This window comes from Nicotiana attenuata, unplaced genomic scaffold (genome assembly GCF_001879085.1).
Source record: "Nicotiana attenuata strain UT unplaced genomic scaffold, NIATTr2, whole genome shotgun sequence".
Taxonomy (NCBI): domain Eukaryota; kingdom Viridiplantae; phylum Streptophyta; class Magnoliopsida; order Solanales; family Solanaceae; genus Nicotiana; species Nicotiana attenuata.
In genome coordinates, this window is record NW_017670784.1 from 170,523 (window position 1) to 192,128 (window position 21,606).

The 21,606-nt window shown below is 39.3% G+C and overlaps 1 long non-coding RNA gene across 1 annotated transcript; it reads left to right on the forward strand.

Moving 5' to 3' along the window:
• Positions 1-13,547: 13,547 nt before the first annotated feature.
• LOC109243304 lies at positions 13,548-15,703 on the forward strand. Its single transcript, XR_002070538.1, has 5 exons — positions 13,548-13,864; positions 14,062-14,135; positions 14,302-14,336; positions 15,344-15,421; positions 15,580-15,703. It is a non-coding gene; the product is annotated as an uncharacterized LOC109243304 (long non-coding RNA).
• Positions 15,704-21,606: the final 5,903 nt, after the last annotated feature.

The following is a 21,606-nucleotide window of genomic DNA, read 5'->3' on the forward strand; positions in this document are numbered from 1 at the left end:
GAAGGAGTTGAGAGCAGATGTGGATAGACTGAAGGCAGACCAGCTGCCTTTAGACTTATTGTTTGAGGACCCAGCTCCAGCAGCAGTTCCAGTAGCAGCCACAGATCCGGAGCACACACAGAGGCCTCCGAAGAGGAGGAGGACTATCCCTAGAGCAGATGATGCCATCATCCAGTTGGCGGACCCACCGGAGGCTTCCTCCAGTCAGCCACCGGATGTACCAGAGCCAGTACAGGTCCAGTCCCAGGTCCCAGCAGTTGAGCAGCAGGATATCGGGAACCAGTCTGAGGTTCCCGAGCATACAGAGGACCCAGGGACCACTCATGATCCTATGCAGACGGACGAGGCTTAGGGAGTTCCCATATCCTTTCCTTATACTTTTTGGTGCTTATTTAGATTAGTTGGCATTGGGGACAATGCCAGCTTTTATTCGAGGGGGTGCGCCCTTCATTTTTGGATGACTGTAAATATTGATACTATTTTCTGCTTTCTTGATTTTTCATTTGGTCTGTATATAATCTTACATTTAGTTACTTTTATCGTACTTTTTATCTTTCCTTTGGTCTGTATATAAAGTTACATCATTGTATATATTCATTCCCCGTTGTATATTCATTCCCCCATTGCACATATTCATTCTATTTTCTATTTTCACAAAAAAATTTCATTTTTAGCTTCTTATATAGGCTCATAGCTTTTTGTTTTGCTTTGGACGTTTTAATAAGCCTTTGGTTTTCTTAATGCCACGGTTCTTTCCAAAGGTGGAGTTTTGTGTGAATCGGGTGGCTCTTCCCAATGATAGATGGCGTGACAACCTTCTTAAGGGTTTGAGTCCGTTTTTGTTTTTGTTTTTGGTAGTTTATAGTTAAGGGTACCTCAAGCAAAGCTTCACTTGGGCCTAGCACATTTGCCTTTGATCCCATGGTCAAAGACAAAATGTTGTGTTTAGGATGGTGAAAGTTGTGGCCTTGAGACTCTTGCGTTGGCCGATAATCATCAAGTGGTTTTTCGGGACCATTGTGTGCTCAAATCGTATCTAAGGTTGTTGTGGGCCCCCGACTCGATGTCTTTAGGAATCCCTTAGCCTGTGTGGTGAGAAATCGAATTGCGAGTCCAAGTCCCGAGCCATTGGTCTAGAACTTGCTCTGAATGTTTGTTGAGGCGAAATCTTAAGTGAAATTTGACTTGGGAAGTGTTTATAGGCTCTCCTTGATCCAAATGATAGTTGAACAAATTCCATAGCCTACCAATGATATGATCCCTAGTTAACCCTTTTGAGCCTTAGACCATTTTCTTTCAAGAACCATGTTACAAGCCTACACCCGTTCTAAAAGATACCCTCTCTTGGCACCCGATCTTTCCTTGAGCACATGGCAAAAGTATAAGTTTGGGGGGAGAGACGAGGAGTGCAACAAAGTGGTAAAAAGGCACAAACGTGAAGAAAAAGGAAAGGCAATGAAAAAAGAAAGAAAAACAAAAAGACAAAAAGAAAGTTCAATGTGAAAAAGAAAAAAAAAGGGATTCAAGAAAAGCAGTGATAAAGAAAGAAAGGTGTGGAAAGTTGAAAAAGGAGAAAAGGTTTGAATTGCATTAGAAAGAGTGACAATGAGTCTCTCTAACCCCTGGGAAAGAGGTGAAATGACTCAAAGAGTCAAGTGAATTGTGCCAAATGAATCAAAAGAAGTGCTTAAGGGAAGATCGAACCCACTTAGACCAAAACATTTCCTACCCTGAACCAAAAGCCTTCATAATGACCCCACAAAAAGCCCTATATGATCTTGAGTTGAATGAAGCTTACATTAGTGGATACTTACATAAGGGGCAAGCATATGGTACCTAGAGCCGGACTTGTGACCTTTCTTTGAGAGAGATGAGTGAATTCCCATTAACCTCGTTTTGTGTGCCACTATTCTTAAGGTGAGGTGTGCTTAGGGAGAGTTGAGGATGTGTGAGTTTGGGTTCCACAATGAACAAAGTAATTGAGAGAGTTCTTTGATGTAATGAGTCAACTCTTGATGCTCTTGTGTCACACTTAATCCATGGTTGTGCAAAGTTTAAATGTTGTTAATGATTAATTCGTATTGAGGGCAATTGTTAGTCCCAATTGATGCTTGTTGAGGTTACTTTAGGATAGCTGGAAATTCTTGGATTTTACCTTATGGGATGGGTCTTATTTTGTTTGCTTGAGGACAAGCAAAAGCTTAAGTTTGGGGGAGTTGATAACTAGGGATTTTAACGTGTTTTACACTCCTTCTTGCTTATGCTTTGGTTATAAATTGTTACAAAATAGTCCCAAAAGGCTCATAAGTGTGCTTGATTGCAGGTATGATCGACAAAGTGATGAAATGTCAAAGATCGGCTCAAAGGGAGTGAAACCTGCTCAAGTATCAAAGACAAGGCAAACTGAGGGCAAAAAGGCCTAGTGCGGCCGCATTCGACTTTGTGCGGTCCGCACTAGGTAGATTCAGAGAGATGGCAAAACCAGGCTTCAGGCAACGCGGCTGCATTACACATTGCGCGGTCCGCGGTGAAGGCTCCGCGGCCGCACTACCACTTTGTGCGGTCCGCGGAAGAGAGATTCAGAGAGTTAAAATTTGCCATGGTTCAAGCTGTGTGGTCCGCGGTCATACTTGTGCGGACCGTGCTAGAGACCTCCGCGGCCGCGGTCCATTCTATGCGGTGCGCTCCGCGGAGCCCAAGTTCAGAGAGCCCGGATTTGAAGTCCAAGAGCCTAGTGCGGCCGCGGTCCATTTTATGCGGCCCGCACTGACCCCACAGGGGCATTTTTGTCCAGTTTTTCCAGCTTAGTATAAATAGACCCTTTTTCCATTTTTAGGGCATGAGTTATTTTATTTTAGCAGCTGCGCTCGTGGGAACTTCATCTGTAGCCATTTTTGGCATCTTAGCTTCAAATTAACGATAGATTCTTGTATTTTAATTTAGCATTTAATTAATATGTCTTGTTCTTCATCCATTTCTCTGTTTTCTTGTTCAAGCATGAGTAGCTAAACCCATTAGCTAGGGTTGTGGCTCAACCCTAGTGTGGGTAATTGATGGGTGTTGTGATTTAAGGTTAGATTGACTATGGGTGTTTGTATGGGTCAATTTTATGGTTTAATTTATGAATTGGTGGTTGCAAACACTGATTTGTGCTAAGTTGACTTGGCTCTTCTTAAGAGAGAAAGCCTAAGTCTCCAAAATTAACCCAATAAGGAATTGGGTTGGACTCAAGAGAATTGATAGTCCCAATTAAAGGGTTAAACCTCGAGAGAGTAATTACCCAACTTGAACCCTAGTTGCTTGAGCTAATTTGCCTACCCATTTGGTCTCGAGAGAGTCAACTGGGCAAAATCATTCTCTCTACCGAGAGGTGTGAGAGTGGGTAAAATTGTGCAACGGTTATACATGTTTCCCCAATCATGTCAATCAAGCTTTAGAAGCAATTACCCGTCAATTAGCCACCTAGGTGAAAGCCACTACCCTAGTGCCCCTTAATCCATTAGGTACAACTCTTAGCAGTTATCTCTTAGCGTAATCTAGTTCATTCCTAATTAGTAGTTTTATGATAGTAGTTTATAAAAGAAAACCCAAAAATGTTGGAAGTGACATTTGGAACAATTACACGATTCTAGATTAGATAGATACATCAACTCCCTTTCTAGCTCCCTAAGGAATTCGATCCCGACCCTCATATCGGGGTAAAAGCTATTGCGACCCTCTCTTGCTACCTTTTATTGGTGCAGAGTAGGCAGCGATGTGTCTTCTTGGATGAACCAGGTTCATTTGGGATGGCATTGACTAAATAGTCACAAGCAAGCAGAGTATTAATGCCAATGTAGTCCTTGCTTGTGGCCATTTCCCATTTCTTCAGAGGCACATTGCACCTATCCAGAACTGTAGTCAGAATAAAACCATAGGGGGTAGCATGAGCCTTGGAGCCATTGATAACCCTGTGCAGTAGCTTGATGATGAATGCAGGCCAGTTAATTTGCCTTCCACTTTCAAGGCACTCCATCAGAACTAAGTCCATATAATTTGCAATATGCCTTCTCTCCTGCCTGGGCGGTAGGCACTTGTTGACAAACTCAAAAATGACTTTGTGCTGTGGCTTCATTTCACTCTTGTGCACAAACTTGGCCTCATTCACTTCTTCAACATCACAGAATCTCCTAGTGATTGCAAGGGCAGACGGAAGGGAATCCAGACTTGGCCATCTCTGTCTGCTGTAATCATCATATCTCTCAGCAGGGATGTCTAGAATCTCTCCCAGTTTTTCAGCATCAAATGTCACTTGAACTCCTTTGACTTTGCTTGTAACTCTGCCATCTTTGACTTCAGCATTTTCCATGAATTTAATGATTTCATTTATGGCCAATCTCCTATCCATCTGAAGGACCATGTCCTTCTAGCCCCGAGCAGCTAAGGTGTCAACCAAACGAACCATTCCTGGTTCCACCAAATCTTTCAGCAATCTTCCCTTCAAAATTTTCCTTTTGCTAAACTTGACAAGCTTGTCTTGTTCACCATCAGACTCATTGTCTTCTTCACCACTCCATTCCTCATCTTCAGAAACTCTAACTTGTCTTTTTGCTGCAGACCTTGTCCTCTTGGCCAATGAAGGTTCAGCAGCCTCAGACACAGAGGAAGACTTCTTGGAAGAAGTCTTGGTCTTTTTGGGCTTGGGGCTCTGAACCTCCACTGTTGTAACTTTCTCCTGATGGACCTGTTCTATCTCCTCAACATCAACAGCTTCTGAGGATTCTGCAACCTTACCTTTTCCTTTATCCATCCTTTTCTTCGTACTTTCAGCCAAAGCCTGTTGTAGGTCTCTCTCACTCTGTTTCACCCTGCTTCTTGTTGCTCATCCCTTTGGCAAGGGAGTTTCAGTAGTTGTTGGGGAGGAAGCCTTTCGTTTCTTGGAAGGTTTAGCAGCACTGGGGGGTTTTGGTGTGGGAGTTCTCCTTTTCTTTGGATTTTAACTTGCACCTACCTTTTTCAGAAGGTCTGCTAGGGTCTCTTCAACTGATGAACCGGTTTCATCTCTCTGTGATCTTAGATTAACTAGCCCCTCCGCAGCCTCCCCTGAACCGCCCCCCTGACTTCTTGCCACTTTCTTCAGCATTTTCTTGTGCAACCCCACAAATAGCAGGTACAAACACTTCAGCAGTGGGTGAATGATCAACCACTCCTTTCCCTTTTCCCCTCACGTTACCACATTCACCCTCTCTCTTTTTGTTTTTCAGATTTCTTTTTACCTCCACGCCTTCCTAACTCAGGTAATTCCGCATCCCTTATAGGTCCAACCAAAACAAACCTATTTTCTAAATTTTCAGTCAAAGAGGAACATACCTTAGAAGGGGATTTTTGAGCCTTCTCAGAGTCAGAAGACCCAGGTCCTTCCCCCTCACCAGCAGATTTGAACGAATCAGACTCAGAGTTAGAATCAAAATCTTGTGCATGGCTTGCCTTTAATTTCTCATTCAATTTCTTTGAAAGGGCACCAAAAGCCACCATTTTGTGAGCAAGCATTTTTACTCTCCTTCACCTGGGTTGGGGAGTCGTGCTAGGTGGAGGAGGGGTAGATGAATCAGAGGGAGTGGGCTGTGGAGGAGTTCCAGGGTTGTCTTGTGGGTTTGTCATTGTAGCTTATTGCTTGAGAGAATTTGTGAGTTAAACCTCTGGAGAAGAAAGCAATTGAGAGTGCAGAGGGTCTTTTGACGGTTTTGAATTATGAGGATGGCAGGAAGTAATAATGCGTATTTAAAGAGAAAGACTCATTTAATGGATAACGGTAGCTTTAGCAGTCAATTAGAGGTCTAATCAACCTAAAATTGTAGGTTGAACGAACGGTTAAGCTTTCCTAGATTTTAGGCAATTTTTGTGGTTATTCTATTGAGGACGGAACTTGTTCAAAAACAAACGGATAGAATTTTCTAAGGAGTTGAACAATTGTAGGACTTCTGCTCATGATTTAAATATTTATATTTCTAACTGTGCAGAGTATAGAGAACATACCTTGGCATTCAGATGAACCAATACTGATGAACCAGGTTCTTCATTTAGAATTCTCTTGACCATGCCTCAATTTACCAAAATAGAGAAAACTTTGTAAGAGATCAGTGGGTCATATTAGCACATGTTACAGGAGTATACTATTTACAATATGAAACTGAGTAAAAATTAATCTAGATATTTACACAAGTTCAGATTTCCTAGCCAAAAGTTTTTTTTTTCAATATTTTTTTGTGTGCATTCTGAGCTGGTCCCATTAGGTGATCTTAATCATCCCTAATTCCAACCTGTTCCTTTCAAAGCTTTCTCTACTCAGTGCTTTAGTAAAGATGTCAGCAATTTATTTATCAGTAGCACAAAATTCTATGGTAATCAATCCTTTCTCATAGTTATTTCTTAAGAAGTGATGTCTAACATATATGTGCTTAGTTTTCTTATGATGAACTGGGTTCTTTGTCATACTTATAGCACTAGTGTTATCACAGAAGATAGGAATGCAACCAACTTCAATGCCAAAATCTATCAGCTGCTGTTTGATCCACATCAATTGAGCACAACAAGAGGCAGCAGCAACATATTCAGCCTCAGTAGTGGATAAGTCTACTGAATTCTACTTTTTAGTGGCCCATGATACAAGACATGAACCAAGAAAATGAGCCATACCTGAGGTGCTCTTCCTATCCATAAGGAAACCTGCATAGTCAGCATCAGCATACCTTACTAGATTGAAATTACTACCTTTAGGGTACCAAAGACAAAGATCAGTAGTGCCTTTCAAATATCTCAGTATCCTCTTGACAGCAGTCAAGTGAGGTTCCTTAGGATTTGCTTGAAAACGAGCACAAAGCCCTACACTGAAAACTATGTCAGGTCTGCTAGCAGTAAGATACAAAAGTGAACCAATCATACCCCTATACAACTTCTGATCAATAGATGAACCGGGTTCATCTATGTCCAATTTAGTAGCTGTTGCAATGGGTGTGTCTATTTCCTTTGATTCACCATTTTAAACTTTTTAATCAACTGTTTTGCATATTTCTACTGATGGATCATGGTTCCATTAGGGTTTTGTTTGATATGTAAGCCTAAGAAAAAGTTAAGCTCACCCATCATACTCATTTCAAACTTACTCCCCATTGATTTGGCAAAATCCTTACTTATTTTGTCAGTGGTATCCCCAAAAATTATGTCATCAACATATATTTGTACTATAATAAGATCCTTTCCTTTTTCCCTCAGGAATAGAGTACTGTCAATTTTACCTCCTTTGTAGCCATGTTCAACCAGGAATTTGGACAGTCATTCATACCATGCTCTAGGAGCCTGCTTGAGTCCATAGAGAGTCTTGTCTAATTTGTACACATGTTCCGGACACTCCTTGCTCTCAAACCCTGGAGGTTGTTTGACAAACACTTCTTCTTTTAGGTAGCCATTCAGGAAGACACTTTTGACATCCATCTGATGAAGAGTGAATTCCATGTGTGCTGCAAAGGCTATAAGGAGTCTTATTGCCTCCAGTCTTGCAACTAGAGCAAAGGTCTCATCATAATCTATGCCCTCCTCTTGGCTATAACCTTGGACCACCAATCTTGCCCTGTTCCTTGTAACTATTCCATCTTCATCAAGCTTGTCTCTGAAGACCCATTTAGTACTAATTACTGATATGTCTTGGGTCTTGGAACTAGATGCCAAACTTGACTTCTCTCAAACTGATTGAGTTCATCTTGCATTGTATTTACCCAATCTGCATCTTGCAAAGCCTCAACAACATTTTTAGGTTCAATAAGAGATAAGAAAGCATCAAAAGCACACAGATTCTTTAATTGTGATCTAGTTTTAACTCCAGATGTTGGATCAGTGATTATGTTCTCAATGGGATGAGAACTTTGATACTTGTGAGGTTTCACAACCAACTGATTTCTGCTTGATGTTTCTCCAATGTTCTGTTGCTGAGGAACAGGGTCATGAACAGGTTCCTTTAGAGGATTGGTTTCAGTTCTTCTTTGTTCAGTCCCCCCTATCAGGTTGCCCTGGATGGAAAAACATGTTCCATCACCTGTTCCTTCTTTTGGTTCATCTTTAGCTTGAGCTGAGACTTCACTCAATTCTTTTACCAGCCCAATAGCTTCATCTTCATGTTCGTGTCTCTCAGAAAGAATGTTAGTTTCATCAAAAAATACATGTACACTTTCTTCTACACACAAAGTTCTTTCGTTGTACACTTTATAAGCTTTGCTATGTGAAGAATATCCCAAGAATACTCCCTCATCAGTTCTGAGATCAAACTTTCTTAGGGAGTCCTTTCCATTATTGTGCACAAAGCACTTGCATCCAAATGCCCTAAAATGGGATATATTTGGTTTTCTCCCTATAAGTAACTCATAGGGAGTCTTCTCTATAAGAGGTCTAGTCATGTATCTACTAATGATGTAACATGCAGTATTTACAGCCTCTGCCCAGAAGCTATGGGGCAGTTTACTAGAAAGAAGCAGAGTCCTAGCCATATCTTCAAGAGTCCTATTCTTTCTTTCAACTACTCCATTTTGTTGAGGAGTCCTAGGGGCAGAAAAATTATGATCTATACCATGCTCATCACAAAATTCAGCAAACTTAGCATTTTCAAATTCAGTTCCATGATCAGACCTGATTGATGCAAGTTGATTACCTAGTTGTTTCTGAGTTTTTCTAACAAAGGCAGTAAACATGTCAAATGCTTCGTCCTTAGATGTTAAAAACAGTACCCAGGTAAACCTAGAATAATCATTAACAAGTACCAACACATATTTCTTACCACCTCTGCTCAAAGTTCTCATTGGACCACAGAGATCCATATGAACCTGTTCCATCGTCCTGGTTGTGCTTACCATTTTCTTGCTTTTGAAAGATGATCTTACCTGCTTCCCCTTTGCACAAGCCTCACAAACTTTGTCTTCCCTGAACTTGATATTAGGTAACCCTATTACCAGGTCCTTGGAGACTAATTTGTTGAGTTGATTCAGACTTGCATGACCAAGTCTTTTGTGCCACAGCAGGGGATCATTGTCCAACACACTCAAGCAAGTGAGTTCATTTTCTGAAAGAGTGGACGAATCTACAATATAAATATTGTTAACTCTTTTTCCCTGCAAAACAATCTTGTTAGTGGTAAGATTAATCACAAAGCATTTGGTAGAGGTAAATGCTACAAGGTTACCTCTGTCACACAGTTGTGATACACTGATTAGGCTATATTTCAAGCCATCTATCAATTAGACATTCTCAGTGGAATGTGAGTCTGTCTTACCTACCTTTCCAACCCCAGTAATCTCACCCTTTTCCCATTTCCAAAGAAGACATTACCTCCTTTTAAGTTCTCAAGTGAAAGGAACTGGTTCTTGCTTCCAGTCATATGTTTTGAGCAGCCACTATCCATGTACCATATTTGGCTACTTCCCTTCACTTCGACCTCTTGTTCATCATCTGATTATCCGATGGACATAAGTGCTTGTTCATCTCCAGCTTGATATTCTGAATCCTCATCTGATGTTTCTCCCCAAGCAGCAACCATAGCCTTTGTTGATCCTTTGTTCCTTTTGGGTTGAACCTGTTCCTTCTTCCTGTTACTTCGTTCAGCCCTTTCTTTCTTCCATTCAATCTTCAGCTGAGGACAATTCTTGATCATGTGGTCAGTCTTGCCGCATTTGTAGCAGCCCTCGTTGGTCTGTTTCTCAGGAGCCCTTTTTTTGTTGAAGGTTGTACCTCTTGAAGAACCCTTTCATCTCATCAGGTACTTTTTGAAATCCCTTGTGATCATGGCCATTTCATCATCCTCTAGATCTGACTCTTCAGCTATTCTGAGAGCCAAACTCCTTTCCTTCTTGGGTGCATCCATTTTCATGGTTTGCCTTCTCAATTCATAGGCAGTGAGATTTCCAATCAGTTTATCCAACTTGAGAGTAGCAATGTTCTTTGATTCCTGAATAGCAGTGATTTTACTTTCCCAAGTTACTAGTAAGACCCTTGTCAAGATTTTCTCAACCTTGTCTTCTTCAAGGATAATTCTCCCAAGAGATTTAAGTTCATTTGTTAGTGTTGTGAACCTTGTGTACATCTCCTTGATAGTTTCTCCTTCCTTCATAGTGAAATTCTCATATTGAGAACATAGTAGTGTTCCTCTTGATCACTTTACTTGAGGAGTTCCTTCATGAGCCACTTGTAAAGTGTCCCATATCTCCTTAGCAGTGGTACAACTTTGAATCCTGCTGTATTCTTCTGGACCTAGTCCACACACAAGCCATTTCTTGGCCTTGGCATTCTTTTCCCATTTCTTCAAATCTTCAGCGGTGCAGTCATCTCTTGTCTTTGGCACGTCTACTTCTTCAGCATTCTTCTTTGTAGTAGCCAGGGGACCATCAGTGACTATGTCCTAGAGTTCATAGTCTTCTCCTATGATGCGGTCTCTCATCCTGTTCTTCCACCAAGAATAATACTGACCATTAAAGAGTGGGGGCCTAGCAGTGGATTGCGCTTCCCAGTTTCCAAGTGGTGCACTCATCTTGATCTTTTCATAAGGTTGTTAACCTCTTCAAGGATAACCTGCTCTGATACCAATTGATGTTTTACACTTCAATACCACACAAGAAGGGGGGGGGGGTGATTTGTGTGGTACCCAATTTTCGCTTAACTTGATTATAGAAGGACCTGGTTCTTCTATATGTTCCAACTACTACTGTTTGCGGAATAGTAAGTAAAGAAAATAAAGAACACAGAGATTTTTACGTGGAAAAGACCTGGCTCAAAAGGTGAAAAATCACGACCTACTACTCAGTAGGATTTTCCCAAACTTCCACTAAATTCACTGAGCCAAAAACTACATTTATAGAAAATCTTTTGTAAACCTAGGATTAACTCTAATCCCGTTGTGGCACACAGCCTCAACTGTTGCGACAACTTCAAGTTAACTCTAACTTGAACACTCTAAGTACCTAATACAGTTGCTTCTATAAAAGCTGAAAGGTACAATGTAAAATCACCTACTACAATTGAACTAGAATAAAAGATAGACACTTGGAACTGGTTCTTCTATCTTGTTCAAGTAGCTTCAGGATTGCACGCTTGAATCACACATAAATTGCTTGCAAAATTGCCTTGCTATTTTGCTCTCAGTTCATGTTTAACTTCTGCTTATGTGCATTACCTGTAAAAGAGAACAACACTGATATTTAAGGAGTTAGTAATTAGAGATTGACTGGGATACATACGCTATTCTTCTATGGTAAAAGAATTCTAGTTGATCTCATACTCTAACCCTATCCTCTTCCTAAACTGTGTTCTCTTTGTGTAAGGTGTCTTTCTCTCCTTATACAATATGCAACCTTTTCGATCAGATCAGGAGATATTACTTCTGATAAGTTAGATTTATCTCCTTCATGTGCATCTCACATGTTTGGGTTGATCATGTCTGTGCTTCACAAGATGGACCTGGTCCATGTCTGAGTTATTTTGTCAGTCTTCAAAACTACACCTTTACTTGGGCCAACAATTACCCTTCCCTACAATCAACCAAATAGTAGTTACCCCTTCCCAAACTAACTCTAGTCTAGGAAGCGAATAAAAACTCAAAGTTTCGGTACTAACTTATAATAACACTTCTGAAAAGCAAATAGGTTCCAATTTAGAACGATTGACTCAACCTAAATAACTAAAGAATTTCAGCAGCTTTGTTTACTGAACCAGGTTCATTAGTTGAGCAACTTGAATCTCCAAAAGCACCTTTTTGCCGAGATTGCTATTGTGAAGAATATTTATGAGAATTAGTTCGAATCATGAGTCTTGAATAGCTGTGGAAGGTCTTTTTATACAGGTGTGAGGTTGGCCGAAAATCTCCATAATTAATACTCTGAAACCTAGAATATTTCGGTTAACGAAAGCCCCTCCTATTTTGATTGAGTTTCCTTAATTATTCCAACTCCTCAACCATTTTCCTTTAATGCAAGTATCTTCATAATTATCGAATCTTTTCTGAATAAGAATTCCTCTAGTTAATGTTTTCCTTGTTGTGCGCGATTAGATTTCTTCTTGAGAAATCTAACTTGCACATGAATTTTGACTTTCTGCGTCTGATCATCAGCATTCTGCACTTCATCTGCTACAAACCTCGTTCTTGCACTTTTCATATAACATATCTGCGCGCTAGTTTAGTAGCATACAACATGTCAATGAACCTGGTTCTTTCATCACAGTTGATCTTGGTTTGTTAATCATCAAAACATAAAATGAGCTCAGCTCAACAATTTGACTCGGCATGAAGTTTTATAAAAAATAAAAAAAAGGACTTTTGAAAATTGTAGTAACGTTTACAACGTAAAAACTTTGTGGGACTATAATATTTGTGTGAATAAATTTTTTTTGTCGAAGATAAAATAGGTAGAAGGGAAAATAAAAATTGAAATCGAAGGGACTAATACAGAGATAAAAAGTAGTTCTTACACCTAGCTAGCTAATTGCACGAATGGATATTCGTTAAAATAGGCAATTGAAATTTATTTGTTATATGAGCAAACTCGTCGGAGATTTAAATATTTCAATTTCCTGGACGTGCATCCAGTTGATCTATGATCTTTATTCGGTATTCAAGATTCTAAAAATGTTATCCATTAGAAAAATGTAATTTAATTTCAGCCTTGAACTTTCTAAAATCCTTGTCCCTCTCCTAATATATCCTGCATGTTTAAAACATAGGTATATTCTTCAAAATGTCAAATATATATGGATTGCAGCATCAGCAAAATAACTTTTGATACAGATAGATTTCAGTATACATATGATTCGGAGACAGCGTTTCATGTGGAATACTTTGAAGCAAACTTTATATACAGATCGAGTCAAGTTTTTTGCTCAATAGATGTTATCCTAAAGTTAAAAAAGAAACTGACGACATGAAGTTAAGTTTTAAAGCTTTTTTTTTGAATCAGTATGATTTGCAAGTTTCCTGTAGTATTGTGGGTGAATTGACCATTCCTTACACCTAGTTTCTCTTTTTATTATCTGTTTATTCATCTATTTATAGGTATATTTATATAATCATATGTTAGTTGAGCCATACAGTTTCTGAAAGAAATATATACTCCATATCATCAGGAAGAGCAGTCTGGGTAATCTTTCATACGATGGCCAGCATTAATAATATTATTTCTTCTTCAGAAAACGATAGCCAAAATAATGGCATTGGTAAGAAACTAAGGGTCCATCAAAGTATAGAGAACCAGGTTCTCTACCAGTTTACACAGTAAACAAGGAGTAAACAAAGAACACACGATATTTACGTGGAAAACTCCAGGGATTAAAAACCACGACCTACTCACTACAAAAAAACTGAACAATTATGGCGTTATTAAAGTGGTGGTTATCAAAAACCGCCATTATAGCACTATAATAACGCAAATTTAAAGCCGCCAATGATGCATCCATAAAGCGGCGATTTTAGCATATTAAATGGCGGTTTAAAACTCCGCTATTTTTATTTTAGAATTTTCATACTTTTCTGGTTTATTTGGAGAAAGTGTATTTCTCACGCAAATTAGGACTCTCACTTTCCCAGTAAACGTTTTTTTCTCTCCCCTGCGGCGATTTATCAGATCGCCATAGCCGGCCGCTCTCTCTTTTCTCCTCTTCTACTCTCTCCTTTACTACTCCTCTTCTCGCTGAGGCCTTCAATTTCAAACGCCGTGACATTCAAGGCCAGTAGAACCTTTGAGTGGGAAGAAATGGCGAATCTGTGGTCTACGATGAAGCCCCCATAGAGTTTGCTAAACTCCGTCACCGTCACGCCTTCAGCAATTCAAACTCCTAACTCCAAATAAAGCTCAGTTAGGTCGTCTCTATTTTTATCTCCTTTCTGCTCTATATTGTTTATCTATTGATGTGGATCTAGGGTTTTATTGTTGGTTTGCTTTGCTCTATCAACATAGTTATTGGATGACAAACCTATTGTAATCTACTGTTCTGCATTTTGAGAGCCTATTGTTAATCAAAACAAAGGGGTTTAATGTGGTACTTTATATTCAACAGGAGGTGGTATTCCTATATCTAAAAGAGCAAAGGATTTGGTGACATTATTGGATATCAATATCCTGCCTTTACAGGTCAAAACTTCTGAAATACATAGTGGTGGAGTTTTGTTTTTCCAAATATCCAAAATTAGTGTTTCTTTCATTGATTTGGATCGTTTCCATGAGTTGGTATTCCTAGGATGTGTTACTTTCTCCTTGTCTTAAGGCCACTTCATTCATTTTATTTACTTATCTACAGGTTATACAGAGGCATACACCATTCGGATAGTTGAGGTAATCCTATTTGTTTCTTGTTAGATCTTCTAGCTTACTCTCCCCATTTAGATATAAAATTAAAATTAGTAGAAGGAAGCAGAGATCTCTATTATTTTGTACAGTAGGATCTTTTAATTGATAGAAAGGCAAACATGCCTTTGGTGGAATAATATCTTATAAATAATCACATCAATATAGTCTTCTAATGCTGATTTTGAAAGTCCATGTAAAAGACAAACTCTGCCAAAATGTACATTGACACAGGCACACCTATTCTGGATGTGCAAAAAGTGGTATATATATTGGCTAGCTATTAAATCAAGTGAGGTATACCTGGCTTTAGAGTGTGACTAGTCCGGTTGTAATTTCAAGTGATCTTTGGTGACCTTGGAGAAACTGTAAAAGAAATTTATGTTTTTCCTATTGAGAGTGTATATTAATCACTAACTTAAACTATATGAATCATGGTTCAGGGACTTAAGAACTTCAACAAATCAGCAAGAGAATTTATTCGATTCCTCAAAACTATTAAGTGTGACAATTATCATAAGATACCTGCCTTTCTCTCAAGTAGCTCAAGTAATTGCTATCTCTCTTCTTGCTTGCCATTTTTATTATTCGTAGAGTTTCTTTGCTTTATTGAAGATTGCAGTAACTCAAAACCTCTATGGTAATCAAACTTTTCACTTGTTCTTTTTCGATAGAACTTTTTCTTTTTATTTCAAGCTCAGGCAATGGATTTTCTGCTTTTGGAAAAATTTCAACATGTTAGTATAGTTAGTAGTAGTATTGACTAGAATAAATATCATATTGACGGTATTGTTGTTTCGCGCTATCCTAGTATTTGCTAGGCAACTGCACAAATATTCATCACTTGCTGATTTAATAATCTTCTTTACGTGCATATTATTTGTGCACCAACACCTGTATAATATCTTCGTGTCTTTCAATTTTCGATTTTTCTCTCATTCTGCTGTATTCTTTTCTTTTTCTTTCGTTTGGGTTATGTTCTTTTTGAACTGAAGGCATTCAAAACATATAGCAAAGCTGAAGTTGCGCTGCATAACAAGAGGATTGACTGCTGGATCATTATCAAAGAAAAGGTTTTATTAAATTTCTCTACTTGACCACCTTATTTTTGTTCATGTTAACTACGATAGTGATGGCATTTTCATTCCAGTCTTACTGCAGAAAAGAGCAAAAGATAAAAGTATAAATTGCCCCAGCAAATGGTACTTATTTAGCGACGTATTTCTTGCAGGTACTTGATTCAAGAAGTGGACGGCACTTGAAGATGTTCAAACGGGAGTAATAATGCGTAGTATGCGTGCGACCATTAGTCATTATTGTTAGGATTGACTTATGTTTTCCTTTAATCTTGTTAAGTGGTAGTTCTTTGATATATTAACATAATTCGTATTGTAATTTTACACCACTTAATGTTCTTTTTAATATAATGAATATTTTACTTGATTTTTCCTTTATATCTGTGTCAAAATTATCATAAAGAAGTGATAAACATGCATGTGTGACATTGAAAGGCAAAATTTACCGTAATAAATAAGTGAAGATATAAATAATATTGACGCTTTATACATGCGAAACATGCCATTTCAATTAACTGGACAATTTGTATATTGTGGCGGTTTCAACAACCATCCAAAACCGCCGTTATACAAACTTGTGAATTATGACGGTTACCAAAAAAGCGCCGTATAATCTTTTTGGCGAACGTGATTTCGGCGGTTTCATGAACTGCCATTAATACATAGAAATGCACATTGCGGCGGTTCGAAACCGCCATTATATGAAGAAGTAACCGCCGCAAATACCTCCTGTTTTTCTAGTGACTGTAGGGGGATTTCAACTCCACTAAAACTGGCAAACTTCAGATTACAACCTATTGCAACCCCACGATATCTTTTGTCTTTTGAGGTTGGCCCTTCATTCAAACTCTGATAACTCTACCCTTGCCCTTTTGGAGAAACCAGGTTCCTCTCTAGTACTCTGCATCTTCCTCTAAGGCTTCTTCTTCTTCACTTTCTCTTTTCCCACTCTTTTTTCCTCCTCCACTTCATCAGCAGCATCACTCATAATTTCTTTCTCAGACACCTGTTCTTTCCCTTAGTAGTAACACTTTTCTTTGAATATTTTCTAACAAGAGGAGGTGTGTCCTTCATGGGCTCCTCATCATCATCTTCCACCACATCTGCTGGTGGCACATCTTCCTCATCACCAAGCCTGCTCTTCACTAGTCTCTTTTTCTTCTTCCTTTCTTTACTTGCCTTTAGAGCATTATCAAACTCAACCCTGCTCTATTGTCTAGTACTGGGGCATTTTCGGACAGTGCTCTTCTTAGTTTTACCACTAACCCTAGCATTCAAAAAGCGTACCACTAGTAGATCATCATAGGCAACTTCCTCACTCCCAGCAGAATTACACTCAGACTCAGACCTCATTTTCGGATACACAATGTCTACGGCATAGTAATGGGAAGGTTAAGTGGGGGGGGGGGGGTGTCAGCACTGTTCATGGGAGGTATTGTAGAACCTGGTGTTTCATCCCAAGTGTGAGCAGAAGCCTCCCCTTGGGCAGAGGGATGAGGTCCCTCTATAGGTTCCCTTATAATACTGACATGCACATGTTGCCTTTGACTCACCTGTTCCCCCTCACCCTGTTCTCCATGACTCAGTAGTTCCCCCTGAGTCCCTGCACCGCCACCACCAGTCATTGAACCCTCAACCAAACTGTCCATAACAACAGACTCCTTTTCAAGAGGTGTAGATCCCTCATTGTCTATAGCATTCAAATTTCCCTCAACCTCTGTACACAAGGCTTCTTTAAAACTAGAGGAGGGTGGAGGGTTACCTCATATAGAAGAGACTTTTCGAACATTTTGCTCAGCAGCAGTAGAAATCGACTGGTCCTCCATTCTTACTTTCTCTATCACAGTAGGTTGACTAGACAGTTCTACACCATCATCGTCTTCTACAATTTCCTCAGTAGTTTGAAGAAACTGAGAAGTGGATATTGAGTGGTTTGAGTCGACTTTCTCAGTAGGAGTTGAAGGAGAAGGAGAGGAAACAAATTTTTGGGCATTTGGCTTTTTGGACTTCTCTGGGGACCAGAACCAGAAGGTTTGGGAGGAGTGACAATAAGGCTGGTTTCGACGGAAATTCGGGCTTTTGTGGGTAAGGTGGTTGGCTCAGATCCAGATGGAGGTGTCTCTTTAAATGGAGATGAGGCTGGGTTGTCTTCAGTCATTTTGGGAGATGGAGTTTCTGGTTGAGACATGTTCGATATTAGATGCAAGAAGACAAGAAGAAGATGGTTTGATAATGAGAGAAAAAATGTGTTCTGTGTTTGAAGTGAGGAAACAAACAAAATTTTAGGTTTATAAAGTGAAAGGGGACTAGTTACAAATGGGTGTGAGAGAAAGAAATGGGTCAATGGGTCGATTCGAAAGGGTTGTAACATTTGGGCTTAAAAGACATTTAGAAGAAGCGGGAACGACATAATGACATGGCACTTAGTAGTTTAAAATGCAAATAAGTGTAAAAAGAACTACTAACTTGAGTCATAGGAACAAGCTTCCTTGACAACCCCAAAGATGTGAGCAAAAACTCTAATGTGTGTAATGTCATTTGTCACTTGTTTTGTCTTGAATCTGCCATACGTTTCTACCTGTAACAATATAGAGTTGAGTTACATGTTTCCAGAATATACTTTTTATCATTGTACCCTTCTTTACATAGCCAATCATCTGGGGACTAGTTCCTCAATTGAGTTTGATCAACCCCAACTCCAGACGATTTCTCTCAAAGTGTTCTCTGCTTAGTGCTTTGGTGAAGATATCTTCTACCATTTCCTCCGTCTTGCAAAATTTCATAGAAATAAGCCCATTTTACATTGTCCCTCAAGAAGTGATATCGCACATCAATGTGCTTTTTCCTCTTGTGATGCGTGAGGTTCTTTTCCATATAGAGAGCACTTGTGCTATCACAAAACAATGGCACACAATCAGTAAAAACACCAAAATTTTCTCGTTGTTGCTTGATCCATAGCAGTTGAGCATAACAGGAGGCTGCAACCACATATTTAGCTTCAGCAGTAGAAAGAGCCATAGAGTTTTGTTTCTTCTTGTAACTCATGAGATCAAGCATGACCCCAGAAAATGTGCCATTCCAGATGTACTCTTTCTATCTACCAAATATCCCGCATAATCAGTATGATCATAGCTAATTAGGTCAAAATTATATCCTAAGAGATAGAAAAGGACTAGATCCTGTGTTCCCTTGAGATACCTCAGGCTTCTCTTGGCAGCCTTCAAATGAGATTCTCTTGGGCTTGATTGAAATCTAGCACACAACCCAGCACTAAAGATAATGTCAGGTCTGCTAGCCGTCAGATACAGTAGAGATCCAATAATACCCCTATACATAGTTTCATTGATAGGAGAACCAGGTCCATCCATGTCCAGGTGAGTAGCAGTAGCAATGGTAGTATCAATGGTCTTGGAATTTTCCATCTCAAATCTTTTCAGCAACTCTTTGATGTACCTTTGTTGACTTATCATGGTCCCTTTAAGGTTTGCTTTACTTGCAACCTAAGTAAATATTTTTAGCTCACCCATCATACTCATCTCAAATTTACTTCCCATGAGCTTTGCAAACTCCTCATAAAGGGAATCATTTGTTGCACAAAAAATGATATCATCAACATAGAATTGCACAATCAACAAATTGCTACCTCTTTTCTTCAGAAATAGAGCATTGTTAATTTTCCCTCTAGTGAAGCCATTCTCAAGAAGGGACTTGGACAATCTCTCATACCATGCACGAGGGGCCTGATTCAAATCGTATAGAGCTTTGTCAAGCTTGTAGACATGTTCAGGATGTTCATGACATTCAAAGTCAGGTGGTTGCTTGACAAATACTTTCTCCTTCAAATATCCATTCAGAAATGCACTTTTAACATCCATTTGGAATAATTTGAATTCCATATGAGATGCAAAAGCTTCGAGAATTCTGATGGCCTCCATTCGAGCAACATGAGCAAATGTTTCATCATGTCAATCCCTTCTTCTTAATTGTATCCCTGGATCACTAGACTAGCTTTGTTTCTTGTTGTATTTCCAAACTCATCAAGCTTGTTTCTGAATATCCACCTGGTTCCAATCACAGTTTTGTTTGAGGGTCAGGGAGCCAGGTGCCACACCTTGTTTCTCTCGAACTGATGAAGCTCTTCTTGAATAGCAGCAATCCAGTCAGCATCCTTCAATGCTTCCTTAATATTTTTAGGCTCTATTTGAGATAAGAAGGCTGAGAAGGCAAACATATTCTTGCCTTAGATCTAGTTTGAATACCAAGAGTCCAAGGGTATGATCACATTTCGAAGAGGATGTGAACTCCTATGCTTCCAGTTAGATACTTGAATTTTGGAATACCAGGGACCAGGTTCCTCCATATTTGATCAATCATTAACATCAACAGAATTATGACTTCCACTCATTTGTTAGCAACCCTGTGTTTAGCTTCAATCGGGTTGATAGAGGGACCGGGTTCCTCTATCTCTGCTGTATCTTCTTCATTACTTTGCTTGACTTGACTCATCAAATAAGTCTTTCCATTGGAAATATTTATGGCTTCTCCAGGAACCTTTGAGAAATCTCCATCTTTATCTTCCTTATCATGTGATCCTTTCCCACTAGATTCGTGGGATTCATCAAAAATCACATGCACACTTTCTTCTACACGTTGAGTGTTTTTGTTGTAGACTTTGTATGCCTTGCTTTGAAAGGAGGAACTAAGAAAGATACCTTCATCACTTTTTGCATCAAAATTTCCCATATCTTCCTTACCATTGTTGAGAATAAAACATTTGCATCCAAACGCTCTTAGATTTGTTAGCTTGGGGTTTCTCCCATTGAGCAGTTCATAGGGAGTCTTGTCAAGTAGGAACCTGATCATGCACATTTTAATCAAGTAACAGGCAGTGTTTACTGCTTCAGCCCAAAAACTCTTTGGCACACCACTGTCGATCAACATTGTTCAAGCCATATCCTCAAGCTCCACAACACCATTTTGTTGAGGTGTTCTAGGAGTAAAAATTGTGACTTATACCATTTTCAGCACAAAATTCATCAAACTTGGCATTGTCAAACTCAGTGCCATGATCAAATCTGATACTCACATCATTATATCCTATCTTCACTTGAATCTACTTCACAAATGCAACAAATACTGGAAAGATTTCATCTTTGGTCCTCAGAAATAATGTCCAAGTGAATCTAGAATAGTCATCCACAATCACAAATATGTACTTCTTTCCTCCTCTCCTAGGTATCCTCATAGGTCAACAAAGATCCATATGAAAAAGATCAGTGACCTTGAAGCTCTTACTTCCTTCTTAGGTCTAAATGAGGACCTGACCTGCTTTTCTTTTGCACATACATCGCAAACCTTGTGATCCTTAAACTTTGACTTAGGCAACTCACGAACCAGGTCCTTCTTGATTAACTTGTTCAACAAAGAAAATCTTACATGCCCTAGTTGTCTGTGCCACAGCTCAGCATCATCATCAGTAGCAGTTAGGCATGTAAGATCACCACAATTCAGTGAGTTGAAGTTTGCAACATAGATGTTCTTGAACCTTTTTTTCATCAATACCACTTCCCTAGTTATGAGATTGGTGATAGTGAACGATTTTGATAAGAACTCCATTTTGTTTCCTTTGTCACAGATTTGGGATACACTCAACAGGCTATATTTTAAACCATTCACATAGTACATATTTTCAATTGCATGGGAGGGTGTTTTGCCAATCTTTCCAACAACAAGAATATATCCCTTCTTGCCGTTTCCAAAACAAACACTCTCCCCTTTGAAGGCCTTGAGTGAAAGAAAGTCATCCATTCTTCCATTCATATGTTTAGAGCAACCACTATCCATGTACCATTTTTAACTGCTTCCTCTCACTCCAGCCTGCACACAAAATCACTGATTAGACTTAAGAACCCAAGCTAGCTTGGGTCCCTTGTAATGGTAGAATGGGTGAATCAAACTTCTTTTTGTCCATGCATGAAACACATATTTCTTTTTCAGAGGACTAGGTTCCTTGACAATAGGTTTCTTTTAACAAAAACTTTATTTTTCTACTGAGACTGAATTTTAGCTTTACAAGAGTCCTTGTATGACCAGTTTGACCACAATGAGTACAAAGCCAACTATCAGTCACAGTTATAAACTTGCTATGGGGATTGTAAGGGGTTTTAGCCCTTTGCAACCCC